The 22554-nt window shown below is 45.3% G+C and overlaps 1 protein-coding gene and 1 non-coding gene across 2 annotated transcripts in view; one reads left to right on the top strand and one right to left on the bottom strand.

The window, feature by feature from the left end:
* Positions 1–22554, bottom strand: part of YPEL2 (yippee like 2) — a 63111-nt gene that overhangs the window by 17410 nt on the left and 23147 nt on the right. The gene's annotated exons all lie outside the window — the stretch shown is intronic.
* TRNAG-CCC lies at positions 15902–15974 on the top strand. The gene has a single exon. It is a non-coding gene; the product is annotated as a tRNA-Gly (tRNA).

The following is a 22554-nucleotide window of genomic DNA, read 5'->3' as shown; positions in this document are numbered from 1 at the left end:
GAATGGCAAAAACAAAAGGTGGTGTAAGGCCTGGGGCCTGGGGGCCACATTTAATTGCTGAAATGTGGAGATTTCGGGATCTAAGTCACTTAAGTCACTTAACGATCAGACCTTTCAATTCAGCAGATCAGACCTTTCAATTCAGCAGATGCCGTCAGCTCTCAACAACCTGCACTCCCTCCTGTTCTCCATAGAGAAGGCCTGGAAAACATGCATTCTCCACACGGTTAAAGAGCAGGGGATTCGTATGATCAGACAAGCCCCATCCTCTACAGAAGAAAGGCTGACATGTCTGTTCCGGGAGACTGGCTTCCGAGTTAGAGAGTGAACAGGTGGAATCAGGATGTAATGGCAGCCAGTTGTTAATAGCTGGGTCCTTTGCAGTTCAAATAGAAAACTAAAACTTTTAGGGGCTGAAATAATGGAGCTCAAATTTCTCTCAAAACCATCAGGCCGGGCTTCCCTGGTGGCGCAGTGGTTAAGAATCCACCTGCCAAAAAAAAAAAAAAAAAAAAAAAAAAAAAGAATCCACCTGCCAATGCAGGGGACACGGGTTCGAGCCCTGGTCCGGGAAGATCCCACATGCCGCAGAGCGACTAAGCCCGTGCCCCACCACTACTGAGCCTTCACTCTACAGTCTGCGAGTCCCAACTACTGAAGCCCGTGTGCCACAACTACTGAAGCCCACGCGCCTAGAGCCTGTGCTCTGCAACAAGAGAAGCCACCGCAGTGAGAAGCCCACGCACTCTACAGTCTGCGAGTCCCAACTACTGAAGCCCGTGTGCCACAACTACTGAAGCCCACGCGCCTAGAGCCTGTGCTCTGCAACAAGAGAAGCCACCGCAGTGAGAAGCCCACGCACCACAACAAAGAGTAGTCCCCCCCTCAGCAACTAGAGAAAACCCACATGCAAGCGAAGATACAATGCAGCCAAAAAACAAAAAAATTAAATTAAATGAATAAATAAATTTATTAAAAAAAAAACAAACCACCAGGCCCTTCCACTTCCACCATCAGGTATATATTTGAAAAAACCAAAACACTAATTTGAAAAGATACCTGCAGCCCAATGTTCACAGCAGCATTATCTGCAATAGCCAAGGTATGGAAGCAACCTAAGTGTCCATCAACAGATGAATGGATAAGGAAGATGTGGGGGCTTCCCTGGTGGCGCAGTGGTTGAGAGTCCGCCTGCCGATGCAGGGGACACGGGTTCGTGCCCCGGTCCGGGAGGATCCCACATGCCACGGAGCGGCTGGGCCCGTGAGCCATGGCCGCTGAGCCTGCGCATCCGGAGCCTGTGCTCCGCAACGGGAGAGGCCACAACAGTGAGAGGCCCGCGTACCGCAAAAAAAAAGCAAAAACAAACAAACAAAAAGAAGATGTGGTATACATATGGAATCTAAAAAAAGAAAAAAATGGTTCTGAAGAACCTAGGGGCAGGACAGGAATAAAGACACAGACATAGAGAATAGACTTGAGGACATGGGGAGGGGGAAGGGTAAGCTGTGACAAAGTGAGAGAATGGCATGGACATATATACACTACCAAATGTAAAATAGATAGCTATGGGAAGCAGCCGCATAGCACAGGGAGATCAGCTAGGTGGTTTGTGACCACCTAGAGGGGTGCGATAGGGAGGGTGGGAGGGAGGGAGACCCAAGAGGGAGGAGATATGGGGATATATGTATATGTCTAGCTGATTCCCTTTGTTATAAAGCAGAAACTAACACACCATTGTAAAGTAATTATACTCCAATAAAGCTGTTAAAAAAAAAAAAGAAGATGTGATACAGATACACAACCGCCTACTAGTCAGATGTAAAAAAAGAGTGAAATTTTGCCATTTGCAGCAACATGGATGGACTTGGAGTGTATTATTCTAAGTGAAGTAAGTCAGACAGAAAAAGACAAATACTGTACTTCACTTATATGTGGAATCTTAAAAACACAACAAACTAGCAAATAAAACAAAAAAGAAGCAGACTCACAGATACAGAGAACAAACTAGTGGTTACCAGTGGGGAGAGGAAGGGAGGAGGGGCAACATAGGGGTAGATTTTTTTTTAAAGGGTTATTATGGGATTATATGAAATCATGTGTGAAACTTTTGAAAATCATCAGGCCTTTGAAAACAATTCACTATGAGCTGCTGAAGTTGAGAAGACAATGCAAGTTAATACACCTAGGAAGAACACAATCAATTTCCTGGATTTACGTTTCAATCTGCTCCCAAAGCCACCTGGGCATTGGCAAATGAAAATGTCCTGACACTGCAAAGAATTTCTGGAAAGTCAGTGGGCAAAACCTACAAATTCTCAAGGCAAGTCTTCCCCTGTAACCAATCCAGGCAGAAAGGCCAGAAAAGGTTTTCCTCCAAGACTAAAGCCACATGCCATGGAGGGGATTGCTTTTTAAACATTTTCTAACAAGCAATCACTACGGTGAAATTGGAGGCAGTTTACAGATGAGATTGAGGTGGCTCATTAAAATAAATCGGAAATGGTGAAATAACAACAGTCACAGCTCACATTTACACAGTGCTTACTCTATGCCAGACAGATTCAAACTGTTTTACATAAGCCAAGTAATTTAATCCTCTCAACAATCTGATGAGGGAGGTACTTTTATCGTTCCCATTTTACAGATGAGGAAAGCAAGGCAGAGGTTAAGACGTATGCCCAGCATCAAATACCGATACATGACAGAGACCCAGGCAGTGTGGCTCCAGAATCTAGGGAAAAATGAAGACGGCACGACAAGGGTGTTGTCCAAGTGACTTCCTAAAAGAAAGGAGCTCAACAGAATTAGACTAATACTGACATGTTTACAGGACCTCAGAACGTACAAAGCACTTTCACATATATTAACTGATGAACCTTCAAACCAACAGAGGAGGAATCTGAGGTCCAGAGCTGTTGAGTGACTTACCCAGTTTCACAAAGCTTGTAAGTCAAGGTCAGAACTTAAACCAACAGCTTCTGACTCCAGGTCCCAGGATTTTTCTAGAATGTGTTCACTTGGAAAATCTGTCTCTTTGAAGAAGCAGGATGGATTAAGCTGTCAGAACTGATGAAAGTCTCTTAGGTTATTCACCTTCCTCTGCCCTGACTCCATATTTACTTAGCAACTGCCTAAACTTAATTCTCTCACTCAGTGGGTTTACCTTCAAGGAAGATAACACACAGTCCAAGCTTTCGGGATTATCTGCTCCACGGTAAATTAATTAGAATTCTGGTTGTGTTAGGGTGAATCACTTCACCAGAGCTTGGTCACTCTTGGGTGACTGGATAAAATTTAATTTGTAAACTTACAATGCTTAAGGCTGACAGGACCACCAAGAGAATGTTCTCTGCAACCTAACCTGAAAACAGCCTTCCCAGCTAACTACTGAATGAATGATTCTCATTTCAAAACTCGTGGGAAAAAATAATTAAAGCAAAGAAGCCCTTTAAAGTGCCCCCCCCACCCCGGCTTTTTTTTTTTTTGGCACCTGGACTTCATGGCAAAGAATGAGCAGAGAACCCAGAAGAATGCTTTGGGGGGTTTTCAAAAAGAGAAATACTTAACTAATTGCAGTCTGCAGGAATCCCATGCAGTGGATTGTAGGCTGGGTAGAGTGGAGGATCTCAAAACAAAACAAAATATACTTACGACTTTATCCAGTTTTAATTTCATAGGTCACTGGAATTTGAGGAGCCCCAAAGTCAATTACACACCTGATGCAAAGCTCTTGTCCACATTTCTACCAAACCTCTGCTTAAATACTTTCAGGGATAGGGAATGCCTCCTCAGAAAGCCCATTCCACTGCCAGCAGTTCTGACAGTACCAGAACTCCTTCTACGAGCTCAACTCCTGAGAGCTCCCTGAATACTCCATCTTTACATCCTTTGGTGCCAAATAACTTTACAGCTTTGCCCATACCAAGGTCTCCTTCTGAGGGCTAAGCCTCTCCCAGTCCAGTAGATGAACTAGATTCAAATCCCAGTTCTGGCACTTTCTCTATTGTATGCTCTTAGGTACATTCACCTCTCTGTTCTCAAGTTCCTCACCTGTCAAATGGGCTAATAACACCCACCTCACAGACAGTAAAGTGCCTGGCATACACCAGGCCCTCGAGAAGCGGTAGCATCCTTCCTTCTACCAGCTACTTCAAATTTCCTGTACACAGCACGGTCTCACCCTCGTTGAGTCTACCACTGTTTTTGTTGTCGTTGTTTTGTTTTGTTTTATTTATTTATTTGGCTGCATTGGGTCTTAGTTGCAGCATGCGGGATCTAGTTCCCCGACCAGGGATCGAACCCGGGCCCCCTTCGAACCCGGGCCCCCTTCACTGGGGGAGTAAAAAACCACCGTGTTTTTAACCTGATTTTTCATTTCATACTAGGTATTCCCTAAACACTTTCAACACTCTCCTCTCCTGGAAATGCTAATCAAAACACAAGGCCTTGCTTAAACAGTCAGGCTTCAGGTTGTACATACAAACTGAAGTAGGCCAAGTACTGTGTTCTCCCCCACCCCTCATGGCAGATGTCCAGCACTAGACTTTCCACCTGTGGCGTATTAGCATATATCTACATTTAACCTGTGTATTCATATACCCCCAGGGACGGGGCTGAGTTAGGAGTAGAGAGTTATATGAAATAGTTACGAAGGAAGAGACAATGTTATTTAAAAGGGCTTGAAGAAATCACAGCCAAAGAGCTCTTATGAAAGAGACTTGAGCATACAAATGTTAGAAAGATGTGAGCATAAAAGGCTTGCCAACGTGCAAAAGTTGGGCACTGGTGATTCTCAGTATTCCCTCTAGAAACAGAACACGACTGGGTCAGAACAACGAGCTGACCCCCTCCCACCCCTGCCAGGCAAGGCTAGGTCATCTGCCTCCGACCAGCATGACTTCCTTAGGCAGACCCCTGATCCTCTGAACTGGGAGTTGCATCATCTGTGAAATGAGGGGGTTGAGTGAGGTTTCTTACGAGGGCGAATATTCCATGAGGCCATATTCTCAAGAGAGTAGACGCCTTGCACATTAAATGAACATTTCTGAGTCAGAGTTAGACCTCTTTTCTTGTGTTTTTAAACTTCCTGTTTATCTGCATAAAAGGGCTTTTCTGCTCATCAGCTGGTCTGTCTTATCTAAGTCCTGGCTAAGACTCATCCTCAAGACATAGAGACTTAAATCCCTTTCACCTATTCTGGTGCTCAACATTTTCCCCTGGCCAACAAAAAAGCCTGAGGCACATTGTGAAATATCAGGCACTAGAAAATCATCTCCCAGGCAAAAAGGTTTTGTCACACTAAAGCAGTCTATGATAGTTTTTAAATGGCGGGGGGCGGGGGGAAGGGGGGAGATCTAAATCAACAAATATTTAATGTCCCACACCTTGCTCAGCCCCAGAGTGTGTAGTGAGCAGCTCTGCCCAGAAGATGCTTAAATTCCAGCAGAGGGCTCTCCTGGGAGACAAAGTAGGGTGAAGAAGATGGCGAGGACTTAGCATAGCCTCAGCACAGCCTGTCTATACGCCCATCTCTTTCCCAGGAGAGGATAATAACTCCATGAGAAGTCAGCAGTGGCTCCTAGATATTTGCTACATAATAAGAAAAACAGTGATATCTTTTATCTCCCATAGTTGGATACCAAGTCAGGGCATTGCCTCAGGTATTATCCCTGTTTTATAAGGCAGCTGATGGGCACAGAGTCACACCTGGAAGTTAAATCTCAAAAGGCCTTGTCTCTCTTCTGGGCAGCTACTTTGTCTGGAAGTGTGTGTAAGCACTGTCCGTTGTGTACACATCACTCCCCTCTCCACTGATCTTTCCTGTGGATGGGAGCGGACAGGGTGTGGGATCCTTAATAGCACTAGACAGCACATTTGAAAGCAGACCTTGTTAGTTTTAAAACAAGGATCAGCCAGTTGGACCACAGAGTGGGTGTTCCCATGCAAATCCCAGCACTTTCAAGTTGCTCCCTGAACTGAGCCCTGCCAGGACAGCAAGCCGTGTTTTTTTGCAACCAGCACTTTGATTAGGTCTAGAGAGGGACTCAATTAGCATCATGGAAACACAGAGCAGATTTCAGAAAGGAAAGGTCAGCTGCAAGCCCTAGCATTTGCTATCAGCCATCTGCCAAGCAGGAAGTGCTACTCAGATCTATTTTTAATCATCTTCCCTAGGCAAGGGTTCCTGGGAGAATTCAGAGGCCAGGCTTACTCCAAGAGAAACATTTAATTGTTACCTTTCTGTACACGTTTTTAAAATAGTCTCTGGATACTCTGGATATCATTTTAAATATATTCTGGACACCAACTTGTACACAGAGGCCCAGTTCTATAATGGAGTGAGTGTACTATCTCCAGGTTTCATTTCCCAAAGCAGTGAGACTGGCAAAGCTAACTGTGCAAACTTCCTGGTCACTTTCATTTTTATTTTAAGTGCATCTATCACTTCAGAAAGGTAAACTAACACCAGTTCATCTGGCAGTAACTCATTTGTGACTCAAGATATGGACTGGCTAAAGAAAGGAGAAAGGCTTCATCTCTCCTCCCAGGGACCCAGCCTGTGCTGTGCTGGTCCACCCAGGCGCAGGAACGTTTTGTCCACTGGCTTCTTCCCCCTCCCAACTCGCAGCAGCACTTGTGTCTCGGTTCCATCCAGCCCGAGGAATGAAACATCTCTGCGAGGTCTGCACAGGGAGTCTGGCACGGCCATTGCAGATTATACAGAAACAGAGCCTGGCTCAGGAACCCCTGCATTCTCCCAGCCCACACACTGAACACCGGGTTTCCTTGTCTCTTGACACTTACAAACGTTCAGCCTCCAATTTCTAGCCTAAGGTAAAACTTAGCATATGTACAAGTATGCCTCAGCTACGTCAAGTTCCATTTGCCAATAAAGGACAGGGGCCAGGCAGCTAGCCACCACCCAGTGCTTGCCCCGCTAAACACAAAACTGGGGAGCTACAGGACCCACCGCACCCCATGACAAAGGGACAAAGGGGTCTGCCCCAGGTTTTACCCACCTCTCCACCCTCCCTCTTCCCTCCTCTTAGAAGCTTATCTGTCAGTGAGCAGCCGATGGGAAAGCTAAGCTGAAAGGGCACCTTGGCTGTGGGATCTTTGCCTGAGGATGTGAAATAAGAGACTGGGTATTTGGGGCAACCTAACACCAGTAGGAGCCCAGCCAGAGGGCCAGGGAGGAAGGGACTGAATAGGTAGACATGCGCCTCACAGGAGATCTAACCTCTCTGGGCTTGGGGGGCTGGGAGTGTGGGGGAAGGGAGCAGGGCTGGAATCCCTCCCCTCAGTGGCATGCAACTCTGCTCTAGTGAGCTGTGGCATACAGGTCCCTGGGGGGAAGAAAAAAAAGGCCACTGCACAGGGTCACTCCCCCTGACCCAGTTGGACCACAAATCAATTGGGGCTTCTGAGCTCTGCTGAGTCTTGAGTTCCTCTTCTTTCTGGTTTCAGGAGCAAAGGGAGCTAATCAGTAAACAGCTTAAGAAAGAATAACTCTTCTTCTGCCCCTGCCAAAGATCACCTGTGCCCTTCCTCTGCCCCTTCCCCAGTTTGCCATGGCTGTACATGTCAGGAAACCCATTAACACAAACAAAAAGACACCCAAAGGAGAGCTGGGGTGTCATGTTTGGTCCAAGTGCTAAACCCCAGGTATAGGAAGTTACCTGGAGATTTCAGAGCCAGGCAGACTGCCTGGGAAGGACCAAGAGAGGGGGCTGGGCTAAGTTCCTTTGCTAATTCAGAGCAAGAAATAGGCCCTGTGGTAGAGCACTTAGGGGAGTGGCCTGGTGGGTCACACCTGAGTTCCAACTCTGGTTCTACTATTTCCTAGCGGAGTCCCCTTGATCAACTCAATTTGCCTAAGCCTCACTTTCTTCATCTGAAAATGGGAACAACAGGAGAAAAGGGAACCCTTCTACACTTTTGTGGGAAATGTAAATTGGTGCAGCCACTATGGAAAACAGTATGGAGGTTCCTTAAAAAACTAAAAATAGAGTTGCCGTAAGATCCAGCAATCCCACTCCTGGGCACATATATGGAGAAAATTCTAATTCAAAAAGATACATGCAAAAAAAAAAAAAAAAAGATACATGCACCCCAATGTTCATAGCAGCACTATTTACAATAGCCAAGACATGGAAGCAACCTAAATGTCCACGACAAATGAATGGATAAAGAAGATGTGGTACATATATACAACGGAATACTACTCAACAATAAAGAAATAATGAAATAACGCCATTTGCAGCAACATGGATGAACCTGGAGGCATTAAGCTAAGTGAAGCAAGTCAGAGAAAGACAAATACCATATGATATCATTTACATGTGGAATCTAAAAACATGATACAAATGAACTTACTTACAAAACAGAAATAGACTCAGACAAAGAAAACAAACTTATGGTTACTTAAGGGGATGGGGGGGTGGGGAGTGAGATAAGTTAGGAATTTGGGATTAACAGATACATACTACTACATATAAAATAGGTAAACAACAAGGACCTATTGTATAGCACAGGGAACTATACTCAATATCCTGTAATGACATATAATGGAGTGAGTGCCTCCTTAAATCTGGTGTCCTAGGTGACTTGTTTCTTTCCCCCATTAGGGGCTCTGATTCCCAGTCACATTCAGACCTACAGAATAGGAATTTCTGGAGGTGGGACCTTTGGATAAAAACCAGCCTTTTTATTCCAGCTTATTCTGATGTACTGTCAGATTCGGGAATCGCTCCCTAAGAATCCCCATTTTCCGATGCCAGTTTCAACTACGCTTAGGCTCTGAAAGACATGACTATTGCAGAAGCCACTTATTTTCCGCCTTCACTTTTCCCTGTCCTAAACTTCAAAACTACACCAAAGGCACCTGAATTCTTCAACTCAGTTCTCCCTTTAAAGTAACAGAAAAACTTAGACATGTGGGGTTGCAACGGCCAGCTTATGATGAATCAGTGAGTGAGTCTCAAGAAGCCAGGAGGGTCACATGAGAGGGAGTATCTCACCCAGAAAGGCAGGGAATCCAGGTCCTGGAGCACTCTGAAGGGCCCTCTTCTCAGTTGTGGGTGCCTGGTGTTTGCCAATGATTTATCTGGTTGCTGTTTAGCTGAAGGCATCACCAGGAAGGGACTGACCCTGGTTATTAATTACAGCCACTGGCTTAATTATCGGTGCTTATTAACTTTATACAGTATCAACATTCCTCTTCACACAAAGCTCATGGATATACATTCTGTAGAAGTTAGAGAGGAGTTGAGTGCAGTATGAACCACATGCTATTATTCCCTTGCTTAAAAACTTTCCGTGGCTCCCCAGAGCACGCAGCATACACAATTGAGTCTAAACACCTTAGCTGGGCCTTCTGGGCACTATGTGACCCATCCCTGCTGACCTCCTGCTTCCCTCTACATGCCCTCTCCATCTCTTACCTGTGGTCCCCTAGGCTGGATCTCCTCTAGAATGTTTCTATGCCTCTGCTCAGAATGGACTCCCCTTTCTTCTTCACTTAATAAACACTCATCTTGCTCTTTGCCCCCACAGCAGCCTGAATAATCACCTACTCAAAGCCTGTGTTTCACTACATCGTATAATAGTTCACCTATTTGTCTTCCCCACTAGATCATGAGCTACTTAAGGGCAAGAATTTTGTTGTGTCCATTCCTGTATCCCCAGTGCCTCATACAGTAGTACTCAGTATATGCTAAATGGTCAGAGAGCAGTCATTATCCAATGCCACCCTCCACAGTCAGTGGCGGGATTTCCCTGGTGGTCCAGTGGTTAAGAATCCACCTTCCAATGAAGGGGACGTGAGTTCGATCCCTGGTCAGGGAACTAAGATCCCACATGCTACACGACAACTAAGCCCATGCGCCACAACTACTGAGCCCGTGAGCCGCAACTAAAGAGAAGTTCCCACGCGCCACAATGAAGAGCCCACGTGCCACAATGAAAGACCCTGCACGCCACAATGAAGATCCCACGTGCCGCAACTAAGACCCGACGCAGCCAAATAAATAAATAAATAACTTAGTGGCAGAGCCAGGCCCTAGAGCAGAGGTGGCCTGACCCTTTATCCAGGTCTTTTAAGGTGGTGCCAATGACTTGCCATCCACAGGGCCCCATATTGTTTTCCCACATAAGTGATGAGACTGTATGAAATTGTGTGCTCTGTCTGGCTTGGTGACCCTGTAACCTTTGGTGGGAACCAGCATGCTAGATGGCTGAGGTTGAAGTTTGGCCCGTGCAGTAGAATTCGCTGGTGTCAATCAGACCTTGCCATTGAGCATAGTGCATCAAGCCCTATACTCTCCCGACCGAGTGAAGCCACTGTGTCGATTTGGGATGCCTCCTGAAATCACATAAACTCATTTCTCCAGCACCCATTTCACAGCCGTCATTCCAATCTTCTATTCAGGGGTCAGCAAACAATGCACTAGGGTCAAATGGGGCCTCTCACCTGTTTTGTAAGTAAAGTGTTACTAGAACAGAGTCAGGCTCATTTGTTTATGTATCCACTGTGGCTGCAGAGTTGAAACCCTATGGCCAGCAAAGCCTGAAATACTATTATCTGGCCTTTACAGGTAAAGTTTTGCTGACCCCTGATCGAGCTGAAGGGAATGAAGACTCCAAACAGTCCTCCCTTCTACCAAGAGTCTGGCTGCTCCCACTCTGGAAGTTAGTGGACCAACTGGCTTTTGCATGATGTCATTTCTTTTTTTAGCACTGGTTACAGGCCTGGGATCCAGGAGGAGATTTTGCCTACCAGAGACACACAGGGGCCTGGAACACCTAAGCACAAGACCTGGCATTTAATGGTGATCAAGAAATGTGTATTAAGTAAACAAACAAACAAAGGCCTGGGAAGTCAGCTAGTCTGTGCCCTGAACAAAAGTCCATCCTCCCTCCTGTCCGTTTCAAGGTGACTAGTCACACAGGTGCCTGGAGCAGCCTGGTGACCTAGATTTGTCAGACCTTATCTTATCAGCTTTCCTTCCTCGTGTACTTACCCAGCACCTGGCCCCATAGTGCCCAGGGCAGACTGTCCTGTTGTTCTTCTAGAGAAGGAGACAGACTGGGAGGAACTCTCCTCCCCCACCGATACACTCTGCTGTTTTTCTTTCTCCTGCTAAGGGGAGGATCAAGATATACGGCGACTTGGAGCTTAAAGGAGCTAAAAGAAGTCTATTTTTTCTCACTTCCTCTCTCCTTAGGTTTCCTGGGTGAATGTGTCTAGGATGAACCTTAAAGGTTCCTCAGAGCCTTACCTGTCATTTGGAACATTCAGCACGTAAAGGGGAGGGACCAGATGTGGGTAAAGTAAGCAAAGCAGCCACCACCCAATGGTGAGAGGCCTGGTCCTAAGAACAGACATTCCTCCAAAGACATATCAGAGGACAGCAGGTCTGATTCGCTGGCCACCTCAAGCTGCAAGAGCTGAGCTGGCAGCTTTACAGCTTGGGCTGACACTGCAGGGGAAGCAGGGGTAATCAGGGGGAAAGCTGTACACATTTGGGCATCTCATGAAAATCAGGCAAATTGGGTAGAAAACAACATGGAACAATATGCCAGCCTCTCAGCTGCTCCAGACAACCCTGGGTACCAGGCTCAGGACGGATCTCCCCACTTGTACTGCCGCCAGATGCTTCTTCAGACTGGATTCTGGGTACAAGTTGGGTGAGGGCAAGTTATACATCTGTTTGCCACTGTATCTCTTGTATCTAACAGGTCAGAGGAGCTCACTGAAAGCAGGACTGGCTGGGCTTAGTGCAGTAGGCTTCACACCAGGATCTTTTGTTTTGGCAAGGGAATGCTCTTCCAGGCCCCTCATTTATCTGTTAGAGTTGAAGTTACAGTGAATGCTCTTGGTGGGACCAGTCCTGAAAGGGAAGAGAAGGAATTTCCTGCCACCCCTCCCCCCCCAAAGAGAGATAATTTTCCTTTTGACAACCATAAATTGTCCCTTCAAAGATCCAAAGGCATTAGGGGATGGGGGAGGGGAGAGCCCAAGCCACCTGCTCTGCCTCTTGACATCACCGTGCTCTGGAGGGGAGGGAGTTTATGGACTGATTAGATGTTGTTGTTTTTAGCAGCAGCTGGTGGAGCTGTCTCCTCCTCTCTTCCTCTCCTCCCTCCTCCTCCCCTGAGTCACTGTCCAGCCACCAGCAACAGGCAGGGAGGGGAGGGAAGCAGAGAGCTAAGGTTCTCCTTGGCTAAGCAGCCCTGACCCCAGAGACAATACTCTGGGTCACCAGGTCAAACCCTCCCCTCAGGAGTTGGCTGAGTGCTTTGGAAACAAAGGCATCAGAGATTCTTTTTTGGGTTTGTTTTCAAAGATAAGAAAAATGGCAGGGACTTCCCTGGTGGTGCAGTGGTTAAGTATCCACCTGCCAATGCAGTGGACACGGGTTCAAGACCTGGTCCGGGAAGATCCCACATGCCGCAGAGCAACTAAACCCGTGTGCCACAACTACTGAGCCTGCACTCTAGAGCCTGCGAGCCACAACTAATGAGCCCAAGAACTACAACTTTCAAAGCCCGCGTACCTAGAGCCCGTGCTCCGCGACAAAGAGAAGCCACCGCAAAGAGAAGCCTGTGCACCTCAACAAATAGTAGAGCCCCCGCTCACCTCAACTAGAGAAAAGCCTGCATGCAGCAATGAAGACCCAACGCAGCCTAAATAAATAATGAAAACAATCTTTCTGTAACAAAAAAAAAAAGGAAAGAAAGAAAAATGGCTTCATTCAAAAGAACCTCGCCCCAGCCCCCCACCGTGGAGCATCACAGGGTGAACCAAACTGAGAAGCAATTCTCAGCTACTGCTGCAACACTCAGGCCCGGAATTCTCTTCCAGCTGCCCAGGCTGCTGTTGTCATGGCAGTTTGAGGTTTCTGTAACTGGTTGATGTGTGGTTCACAGGCAAAATAACCACCTGGCAGACAGGAAGGGAAGGGGGGTAGGGGGCAGATTTTTCCATTTAAATTCTAGAGAGGCCTCCCAGCTACTTGCAGGTAAGGCCCCCCAAAAGCAGAATGGAAGCTGCTGCTGCTGCTATTCAATTACCTCCAGAAACGTGTTGGTCCCTTTGGAATTACTATAAAGAACCAGAGACTTATACGGGTCTCAGAAGACTACTGACAACACCGTATAGCTAAAGGGCAATACCTGAGACTCAAAAAATGGAAGGAGCGAATATGCCAGAACTGTTATGGGTGCCAGGACCTGATTATGTTTGAGTGCCACTTTCTGTTTTTTGCTTAACGATATTCATAGACAGAACATTTACTGAGCATTTACTATATGTCAGGCACCGTGAGAAGTACTTTATATTGATTGCCTCACTTAATTGCCACAAAAATCTTATAGGTATCTAACATTAATATGATTCCCCTTTTCCCAATGAGGGCACCAAGACACAGAGAGGTTACTTAACTTGCATAACTAATAGGCAAAGAAGCCAAGGTTTGAACCCAGGTAGCCTGACTCAGACGTTACACTGTTAACCACTAAGTTATGTTGCCTTGTATCATCTTCTGCTACTATATTAGAATCAGAGGATGGGGGAGGTGGAAGGAACCTTTAATGATAGTCTAATCTAATGCCTCATTTGGATTGGGTGGATGAAGAAAAGGGAGAGCCTGAGAGAACAATCTTGCCCAAGACCTCACAGCTTGATACTTTCATTATCCCAGCTGCCAGCCCTCTCCTCCAGGGCTGCCTCTAGCATTTTCAAGCACCCCTTATGTGTAAGGCAGTAGGTGGCGTGTGTGGCAGGGAGGAGGTGGCAAAGTACAAAGTTAAGAGGCACTCGGTTTCCTAATCTGTAAAATGAGGAGTTGAACGAGAAAAACCCAGGGCCAAAGGCATTCGGAAAGTGTGTGACTCCAGTTCATTTAGAATCTTATTAGGAAACAAGACAATTACACATAAAAGTGCATGTAACCACAAAAACATAGAGCATATTATTACAAGAGTCATCACTAATTGCCAAATGAAAAACCAGACAGTGAGTACTACAGACGTCCAGTGGAGGGAGAGAATCCTATAGTCCAGGAAGACATCCTAGAAAAAAATACTTAAGCTGGTCTTCAAGAATGGGTAGAAATTGAATAGAGAAAAAGAAGCATTCTCCAGGCAAGAGAAATGATAGGAGGGGAGAAGGGGTAGGATTTACCACCAATAGTACTGAGACCCAGAAAATAGTCAATGCCAAAAGGAGCTACCTAGGTCAAGCTATGACAAAGAGGGTACAGACCTATCTAGACCTGTATCCCATATGTTTGCTACCCCATGGCTTTAGGCAAGTCACTTAATCCCCACCTTGAAGGGATGTTGTAAAGTAAGGAGTCCCTAACACACAGTAGATCTTCAATAAATAGTAGTTAATAGCAGCAATGTAGATTTTTCATCCTGTGTTTTTCATCCTGGCACCAGTACAGCCTCATCTGTACCACGCTTCTGCCCTCCGTAGTGAGGCTTACATTCCCATGTACCCCAAAGATCACAGGCTCTCTGAGTGCAGGAATCCTGTTGGCTTCTCTCTATCCCTAGCACCCAGCCTAGGCCTGGCATGTTGTTTGAAACACAAAAAATATTATTGAACTCTATACAGCATCGCCACCAACAACCAAAAGCTGTAGCTACACATAACAAGATGAATAAATCTTTAAAATGTAATATTGAGCAAAGGAAGGAAGACATGAAAGATTTATACAGAATAATTTTATTTATGTACATTTCAGAAACAGGCAAATCTAAATGTTCAAGTACTGAATATACACCTTGGTGGTTAAAATATGAAGAGAAAGGAGGAAATTCCTACACAAATCAGGATAATGGTAACATTCAAGGGGAAGTTTGAGAATAACTGTTGGCTTTTAGAGTTCTGTCAATGATCTACATTCAGTTACTTGAACTGGGTAGTGTGGTTAGATGAGCAATTCTATAAGCCATACATTTGTGTTCTATGCATCTTTTTCTGTATATTTCATAATAAAAGTTTAATGTATATCCTTAAAATACAATATATATATATATATTATTGAACTGAACAATTAGCGTATAATGGTAGATTCCAGTCAGACCCCAAAATACAAACAGCCAAAGAAGCAATGGTGCAGCTTTACCATTCCAGAGACCTAGGGAGTGCTGGTCCTCAAACAAAAACACAGGGGCAGGGGTTCTGCATCTACTTCTTGCTTCCCAGGGAGAACACCCTGCTGAAAAGAGTCCAGATTTTCACGAGAAACACAGGCTTGCAATCACCAGCGTCCTTGCTGAATGCTGAGGCACGAACGTACAAACCAATCTTAGGATTGGAATCTTACAGGCATTTGCAAACCACAGAATTAATTTTCAGGGTATGCCTCATAGCTCAAGTCAACATTTCCTTTTGGTATTTAAAGCAACCACATAGAAAGGACCACATTGGAGCAGATTTGTGCTCCAGCTGCCTGCAGTCCACAGCAAAAAACACAGATGATTCACTCGACTTGGTCCCTAGCAGTTCCTTTGGTAATAAATTGGTGAACTATTCTACTTATGCCCACCCAGATCATCAATTTTCACAGACTGTAGGACAGGTCTGTCTCCCAACCAAAGAGTGTGACTTCCTGAACTCAATTCCTCTTGTTCATGGCTATAAATGATAGAATTTTTCTAAGCCCTAGAATGCTTATAGTTCTTTCCCAAGTGGTGATCAACAAATATGTACTGAATGACCACCATGAGCCTGGACCACCTGCAGACCACTGAGGTGCATATACACTCGTTTCCCCAATTCTAGTCTCTTCTTCAGCAGTTCACCTAGGATACCACGACACCTGCCATCTGAAAGCAAAGCTCTGGTCATGTCATTACTTGCTCAAAAGTCTTCAGTGATGGGACTTCCCTGATGGTGCAGTGGTTAAGACTCTGCACTCCCAATGCAGGGGGCCCAGGTTCGATCCCTGGTCAGGGAACTAGATCCCAGATGCATGCCGCAACTAAGAGTTTGCATGCCACAACTAAGGAGCTGGTGAGCCGCAACTAAGGAGCCCGCCTGCTGCAACTAAGACCCAGCCCAACCTAATTAAAAAAAAAAAAAAAAAAAGAAGTCTTCAGTGGCACCCAACTGCCAGCAAAATAAAGTCCAAACTTCTATTCTCCCAACAACCTGGCATCAGCCTACTCTTTCAATCCGTTTTCACACAGTTCTCAATGTTGCCCCAAAGAATGGCTCCTCCCCACACACTCCTGGCCTCTACTTCTTTGTTCGTGATGCTCCTTTTCCCAGTCCCTCCCCATCCATTTCCACACGTCTAGGTTCTTGCCTCAAGGTACATCTCAGTGTCACTTCTACCAAGTCTTCCCAGAATTCTGTTTCTAGACAGATGGATCTTAAGGGGTTTTTTTTGATCAACAATCCTTTGAGAACCTAATGAAAGCTATGGAACCCTCCCTAGAAAAATATACATACACACAGAATTAAACATACAATTTCAGAAATCCCTTGAAGCCAGCCCATGGACCCCAGATTAAGAGCCCCTTATTCTGTCTCTATCTTAGAGAACTAACAGTTATTTGCTCAGATATTCACTGAAAATTTACCAGTCTTTAGGAGCTGTGCTGGGTGCTAGAGACACAAAGATGACGTCACAATTATCTCCACAAGTAGTTCACAGACTAATGGGAGACATTCATCGTTATACTGTGATAAATGGTTTAAGATAAACATAAGGTGGGGAATTTCCTGACCATCCAGTGGTTAGGACTCGGTGCTTTCATTGCCAGGGCCCGGGTTCAATCCCTGGTTGGGGACCTAAGATCCCACAAGCCGCGCAGTGTGGCCAAAAAAAAAAAAAAAGAGAGAGACCACATAAAAAAACCATAAGGTGAAGGACAGTCATCCCACTGTGTCCACAGGGGACTGGTCCCAGAACCCACCTCAGATACCGAAATTCAAGGATGCTCAAGTCCCTTATATAAAATGACATGGTATTTGCATACAAACTACTATACTTTAAATCATCTCTAGGTTATTTATAACACCTAATACAATGTAAATGCTATGTAAATAGTTGCCAGTGTGCATGTAGCAAATTCAAGTTTTGCTTTTTGGAACTTTCTGGAATTTTCTTCCTGAATTATCTTTGATCCACTGTTGGTTGAATCCTCAGATGTGGAACTGTGGATACAGAGGGTTGACCATACAAACTTCAAGAAGGGACAACTTATGGGGGAGGGGCCAAGACGGTGGGGTAGGAAGACCCTGAGCTCACCTCCTCCCATGGGCACACCTAAATTACAACTATTTATAGAGCAGCTATAATGACCTGGGGAACGACCTGAAGACTAGCAGAAAGGATCTTCTACAACTAAACGTATAAAGAAGGAACCACAACCAGATGGGACTTGGATAGTGCCCAGAAAACACCTTTACGGGCCCTTTACCAGAGGCCCTTAGCTGTGAGAACTCACACCATTCACTCTATGGAGACATGCTATGTGGATGGGCATCGTTTTGCCTCTATCTAAAGATTCAAGTTGGAACCTACAATAAAGAGTTTGTACACGGAGGCTTTGGAAGAACCAGGCCGAACACTGACTCTGATTAACGTGACTGCAGACATTCCTGAGCTGGATGTTGTGTCTATACAGGCTGACTGGCCCCCTGCTCTGGAGGACTAGCTTTCAAATTGGGAAACAAAGAGTAGGGTTTTGTGGCATGATGTGGACATCCATTCAGTATACGCTATAAAATGGTTTTTGGGAGCTTCCCTGGTGGCGCAGTGGTTGGGAGTCTGCCTGCCGATGCAGGGGACACGGGTTCGTGCCCCGGTCCGGGAGGATCCCACATGCTGCGGAGCGGCTGAGCCCGTGAGCCATGGCCGCTGAGCCTGCGCGTCCGGAGCCTGTGCTCCGCAACGGGAGAGGCCACAACACTGAGAGGCCCATGTACTGAAAAAAAAAAAAAAAAAAGGTTGTTGTTGAACCACCGTAACGGTGTCTTGGAAACGATTTGGATCATTTAAATTTGTTGTAACATCTCAGGAGCTATACATGTGTATATTTTGTGTTAAATTGTTCTAAGGGAAGAAAAAGGGATGACTTATGAACCTTTTATCTCCCCAGACTAGAGTGAAAGTTCTTGAGGGTAAAATCCTCGAGGGCAGTATCATATCTAGTGCAGTGCACCCCACCCCATTACATATTTTGTATTCGTGCAATAATGGAACAGAGCCAATGAGACGAAAGAGCAAGTTATAGGCACAGTCCCCACTGCCATCACCCACATGTACCAGAGGTCTCTGAGATCCAGTTAAGGTGGTCCCAACTTTGAACACTTATGCTGTACAAATTGTACCAGCCTAATTTATGGTTTATCTCACCCGGACTCGATTCAGTCTCTGTGCCCATGAGGAGAAGCTATCATAAGATGTTCTATCATACAAACTCTAAATAGGTTCTTTTCACCAAGAAACACTGTAATTTAACCACATTCCTTTGGAGATTTGCTGTAGACGTGGCTCACCTGTCACCCTTCCTGGGTGGTCGACAGATAGCTTATCTGTACCCCTCCAGAACTAACACTTCATTAGTAGGAGATTAGGGCTTTCGAAGATCAAATAGCTGAGGGAAAGAAGTAAGTAGTTTTAGGTTGGATATGTGATTTTCTTTACAAAAGCTAAATTGATTGAATGTGTTTTTAAACTGGGCTTATTGGTGTATGTTGGAACTCTTCCATAATTTATTAATTCTGCCTTTACTGCACCTCAGAAATGCTCTTTAGGAAACTGACAAACACACAACAGTGTCTTGCAAACATTGCAAAAGAAGCAAAGGTGCCCGCTATATGGTATGGGTCCTGCAACGGTGATTGTTCTCAACCTTTTGTTTCTTAAAACCTAACAATCACTCTGGCCCTAGGTTTCCACTATTTTGGAAACAAAAAAATGGACACTTACAACGAGACAGATATTTATAGGTTTACATGCAATCTGGCTTTTTTCCCCCTCCTGCTAGAATCGAAAAACTAATTTTACTGAATTATGGTTTTTGTAAAAATAATTGTCATCCACTGGATACCAAAACCTCTCAATTAATAAAACTACAATATGACATATATTTTGCAAGATAGATAAGCTCACAGAATTATCTTCAAAAGCCGTACCTTATTGTATACGTTCTTTAGGAATTATGCGTTTTAATGGGACACAGAGGTCACTAACACAACTAATACAATCTGAAGCTCACTATAACATTTTCCAGGGCACCTAGAGGAAAAGAAATGAATAGATTTCTAGAAGTTCTGTTCCTGTATTTATCTTTTACATGAAGTTTTTTCAGGACACAAATAACTGCATTAATATTTTGGAAAGTTAGTTTTATTGTACATTAAAGACAAGCTGGTGGGTAGTGGGGATTAAGAGAAACAAATACCTGAAACGTAGAGTTGACACGATGGGACGGTACTCCCTCTTTGCCCACAACCTCTAAGTCACTGTGCTGGGGTACAAGACTTTCTGAGAGTCACTGGTGTAGAACGCTAGTGCTCAGAAGCAGAGGTGGGAGGCCGAGGGCAGAGTGGGCCTCTCAGCAGCCACCAGATCAATACAAGTCTTCAGGATTCACAGCAGCTTCCTCCCTGACACTTTTCTCAAAGCTACGCTGCAGCTTATGTCTAGGCAGGAAGGAAAAACCAAAATGTCACCACTGTGAGCCCAATGCAACCCCACAGGGAACAAAAAGAACCTGCCTCCTAATTAGACTGCAGCCTCAGAAGGAGGCCCAGCTCCTCACACAGACAGCAGCTGAGGGGTGTGAGGGAGAGAAGCCCGGCCCTGAGGCTGTGTAACCCCAGGCTGTCACTGAGTTGCCCACTCCACAGCCTCCAACACCTTCCCTCTAAGGACCCAGGGCACTTAGAGCAACCTGTGTCTTGGGATGAAGCCACCGTCCCCAAAGTGGGTTCATGATAGATTAATCCAATTCACCATTCTTAAATGGCCTACTTGCAACACCACTGAAGGGCTAGCAGGAGGGAGGCAAGGGAAGGACTGACTACAGATAATTTTTATGGAAAGTCTTGCAAAGATCCAGGTTTCCATAATAGATAGTATCCACTGAAATGAGCATTAGATTGTTTTCACTGGGGGCAACTAACTGTTCCAATTGAAACTATTATTATTTTATAACCAAAGTATATTTTTATACTGTGACTTGCACCATTAAGTGAGAAACAACAGCGTGAGCAATTCCTCGTGCCAACTCAAAATACCTCTGCGTGCAAACACTTCAGCATTTAGACCACAGCACCCCCGAAGAAAGAAATTGTAGGAGGCCTCAGCACATTCCCTAGATAGTTCTGTCATCGATTCAAAAAGCACCCCCAACGCCCCGCACCCCCCAGCGTCCTACAGAGCAAATGCTCTTACCTTTCTGCCAACACACACAACTTGGCTGTCCTTCTCTTCCATTGCCTTATTCTCTCAAATCCAACTCCTGTGCTCCAGGTTCTAAAGTGAAACTATCTTGGCTAAAGTAAAGTTGCTTAGGCAGTAACAATCCCCTCCACCCCACCTCCTTGCTTTTTTTTTTTTTTTTTTTTGGACATCAAGGCCAAGAGAAGCAAAGGGACTACTTTACATTTGCATAGAGCTTTGTGATTTGCAAGCCACCCACACATCGATGATCTCATGCAGCCTCCTAACAACCCAATGAGGTAAGCCTACTCCCCCCACTCTCAAATAAGGTAGGGCTACCTCCTAGGACTGTTCCGGCCAGCCGTGGCACACAGTAAGCACACGAGTGCTAACTACTAGCCGTTAAACACAGCAAATATTATTTAACTCATTTTATTAGTGAGAGGCTGAGACTCAGAGGTTGGGCAGCTGATTCCAGGCCTCTAGGAATCTGAAGCAAGCTGGGAAGGCAGAAGGGCCTAGTGCAGGAGTCTTTCCACCACATCAGTAGAGACCCTAACTGCTTAAAACTTGACAACTGCACATTTCCACAGCGGCTTAGCCATGCTGATAAGACGGGAGCCCGAAGTCCTGATTCTGTTCCCAGTTCTCTGCTGGCCACGTGCTCTGAGCTTTAGTTCTCTGGACCTTTGTGTTGGCTCCTCCATAATGAAGGCAGACTCACTTTTTGTAAAAAAAAAAAACAACAAACAATGGAATGTCAAGCTTCCAGATGAAAGGCTCTGTTACAAGTACAAAGTATCATTTAATTACACTGCTGCTCCAGTTAGCTGCTTCCCAGCTCCTAACTCCCACTGGGTGGATTCTGAAACCGCATAGGAGATTATGTCAAGAGGGGAGAACAGGAGAAACATTCTCTCCCTGAACTTTCTTAAATGGAAGAGAGGAACAAAATGAAAGGCCCATTTTCCAAGGAGGGGGCTGGGGCAGTGATCTTTCCATTAAGTGGACCTGCATAAGAATCTATAGATTATTTAACGCCGGGGGTGGCTGTGGAATGAAATAAAGGAATCTTTGTGCAATGCCAGCCACAGTTCCCTCACTCTCTCCCCACCGTCAGGCATTTAACACAACTCTTTAATCATCAGGCTCTAATGCACCCCATCTGTGCACGGGTTGTAGCCAATGAAACTGCAGCCTGTGCTCACTTTGGCCTGGACTTGTGAAGGAGCCTTTCTGCCCCAAAAGGGGCAGAAAGGAGGACATGAGGCCAACAGTCTTCTTTGCTCATCACTTGTCTTCTCCCAAGGCTCAAGAGCCATCCAACTGTTTATCTGACCAATTATTGAGCTCTTGCTATGGGTCAGATTCTGACCCAGAGATACAAAGCTAATAGGACATGGCCCCAGGAGGAAAAGGATGTGTAAGAGCTCCTGTGAGAGAGGAAGGAGGTAAAGAAAAACGGATGCTTTTGGCTGAAGCACAGAGGCCCGAAACACCCCTATCTTCATATTCAGGGAAATGTTGCTTAGTTCCAAGTGGTTGGAACATAAATCAAGGAAGCAGCAGGGACCCTAACTCAAAAGCTAGGCTCTGCCAGATCATCCAAGGCCCTGTGTACCAAGCCAAAGAGGTAAGACATCAACTCTGAAGGCCATTGTCATCCCCACATACTCCCTTCTGACCATTTCACAAGGCCCAGCTCAAATAGCACCTCTTCCAGAAATTTTTCTTGAACACGCTCAAAGTAATTGCTCTCTCTTCTTTGAGAACTCAAGACCTGAGTTCTTAGACAACTTGTATGAGTCTCAGCTTCTCCATCCATATAATATATGACTAACATCACCTACCTTAAAGGCTTCTTATGAGGGTTAAGTGAGATAATATTCATAAAGTGTTAAGTAGCAGTTTTTAGCACACAGAAGGTGCTTAAATACAGTTTACGGTTACCTCCACTTCTTACGATACACAGTACTTCTTTTTTTTTTCTTTTAATAAATTTAGTTATTTATTTTTAGCTGCATTGGGTCTTCGTTGCTGCGCACGGGCTTTCTCTCTAGTTGCGGCGAGCGGGGGCTACTCTTCATTGCAGTGCACGGGCTTCTCATTGTGGTGGCTTCTCTTGTTGTGGAGCACG

The sequence above is a fragment of the Phocoena sinus genome, chromosome 20 (assembly GCF_008692025.1).
Source record: "Phocoena sinus isolate mPhoSin1 chromosome 20, mPhoSin1.pri, whole genome shotgun sequence".
In the NCBI taxonomy this organism is placed as follows: Eukaryota; Metazoa; Chordata; class Mammalia; order Artiodactyla; family Phocoenidae; genus Phocoena; species Phocoena sinus.
Note: the sequence above shows the minus strand (reverse complement) of the source record. Positions and strands in the feature narration are given on the sequence as shown.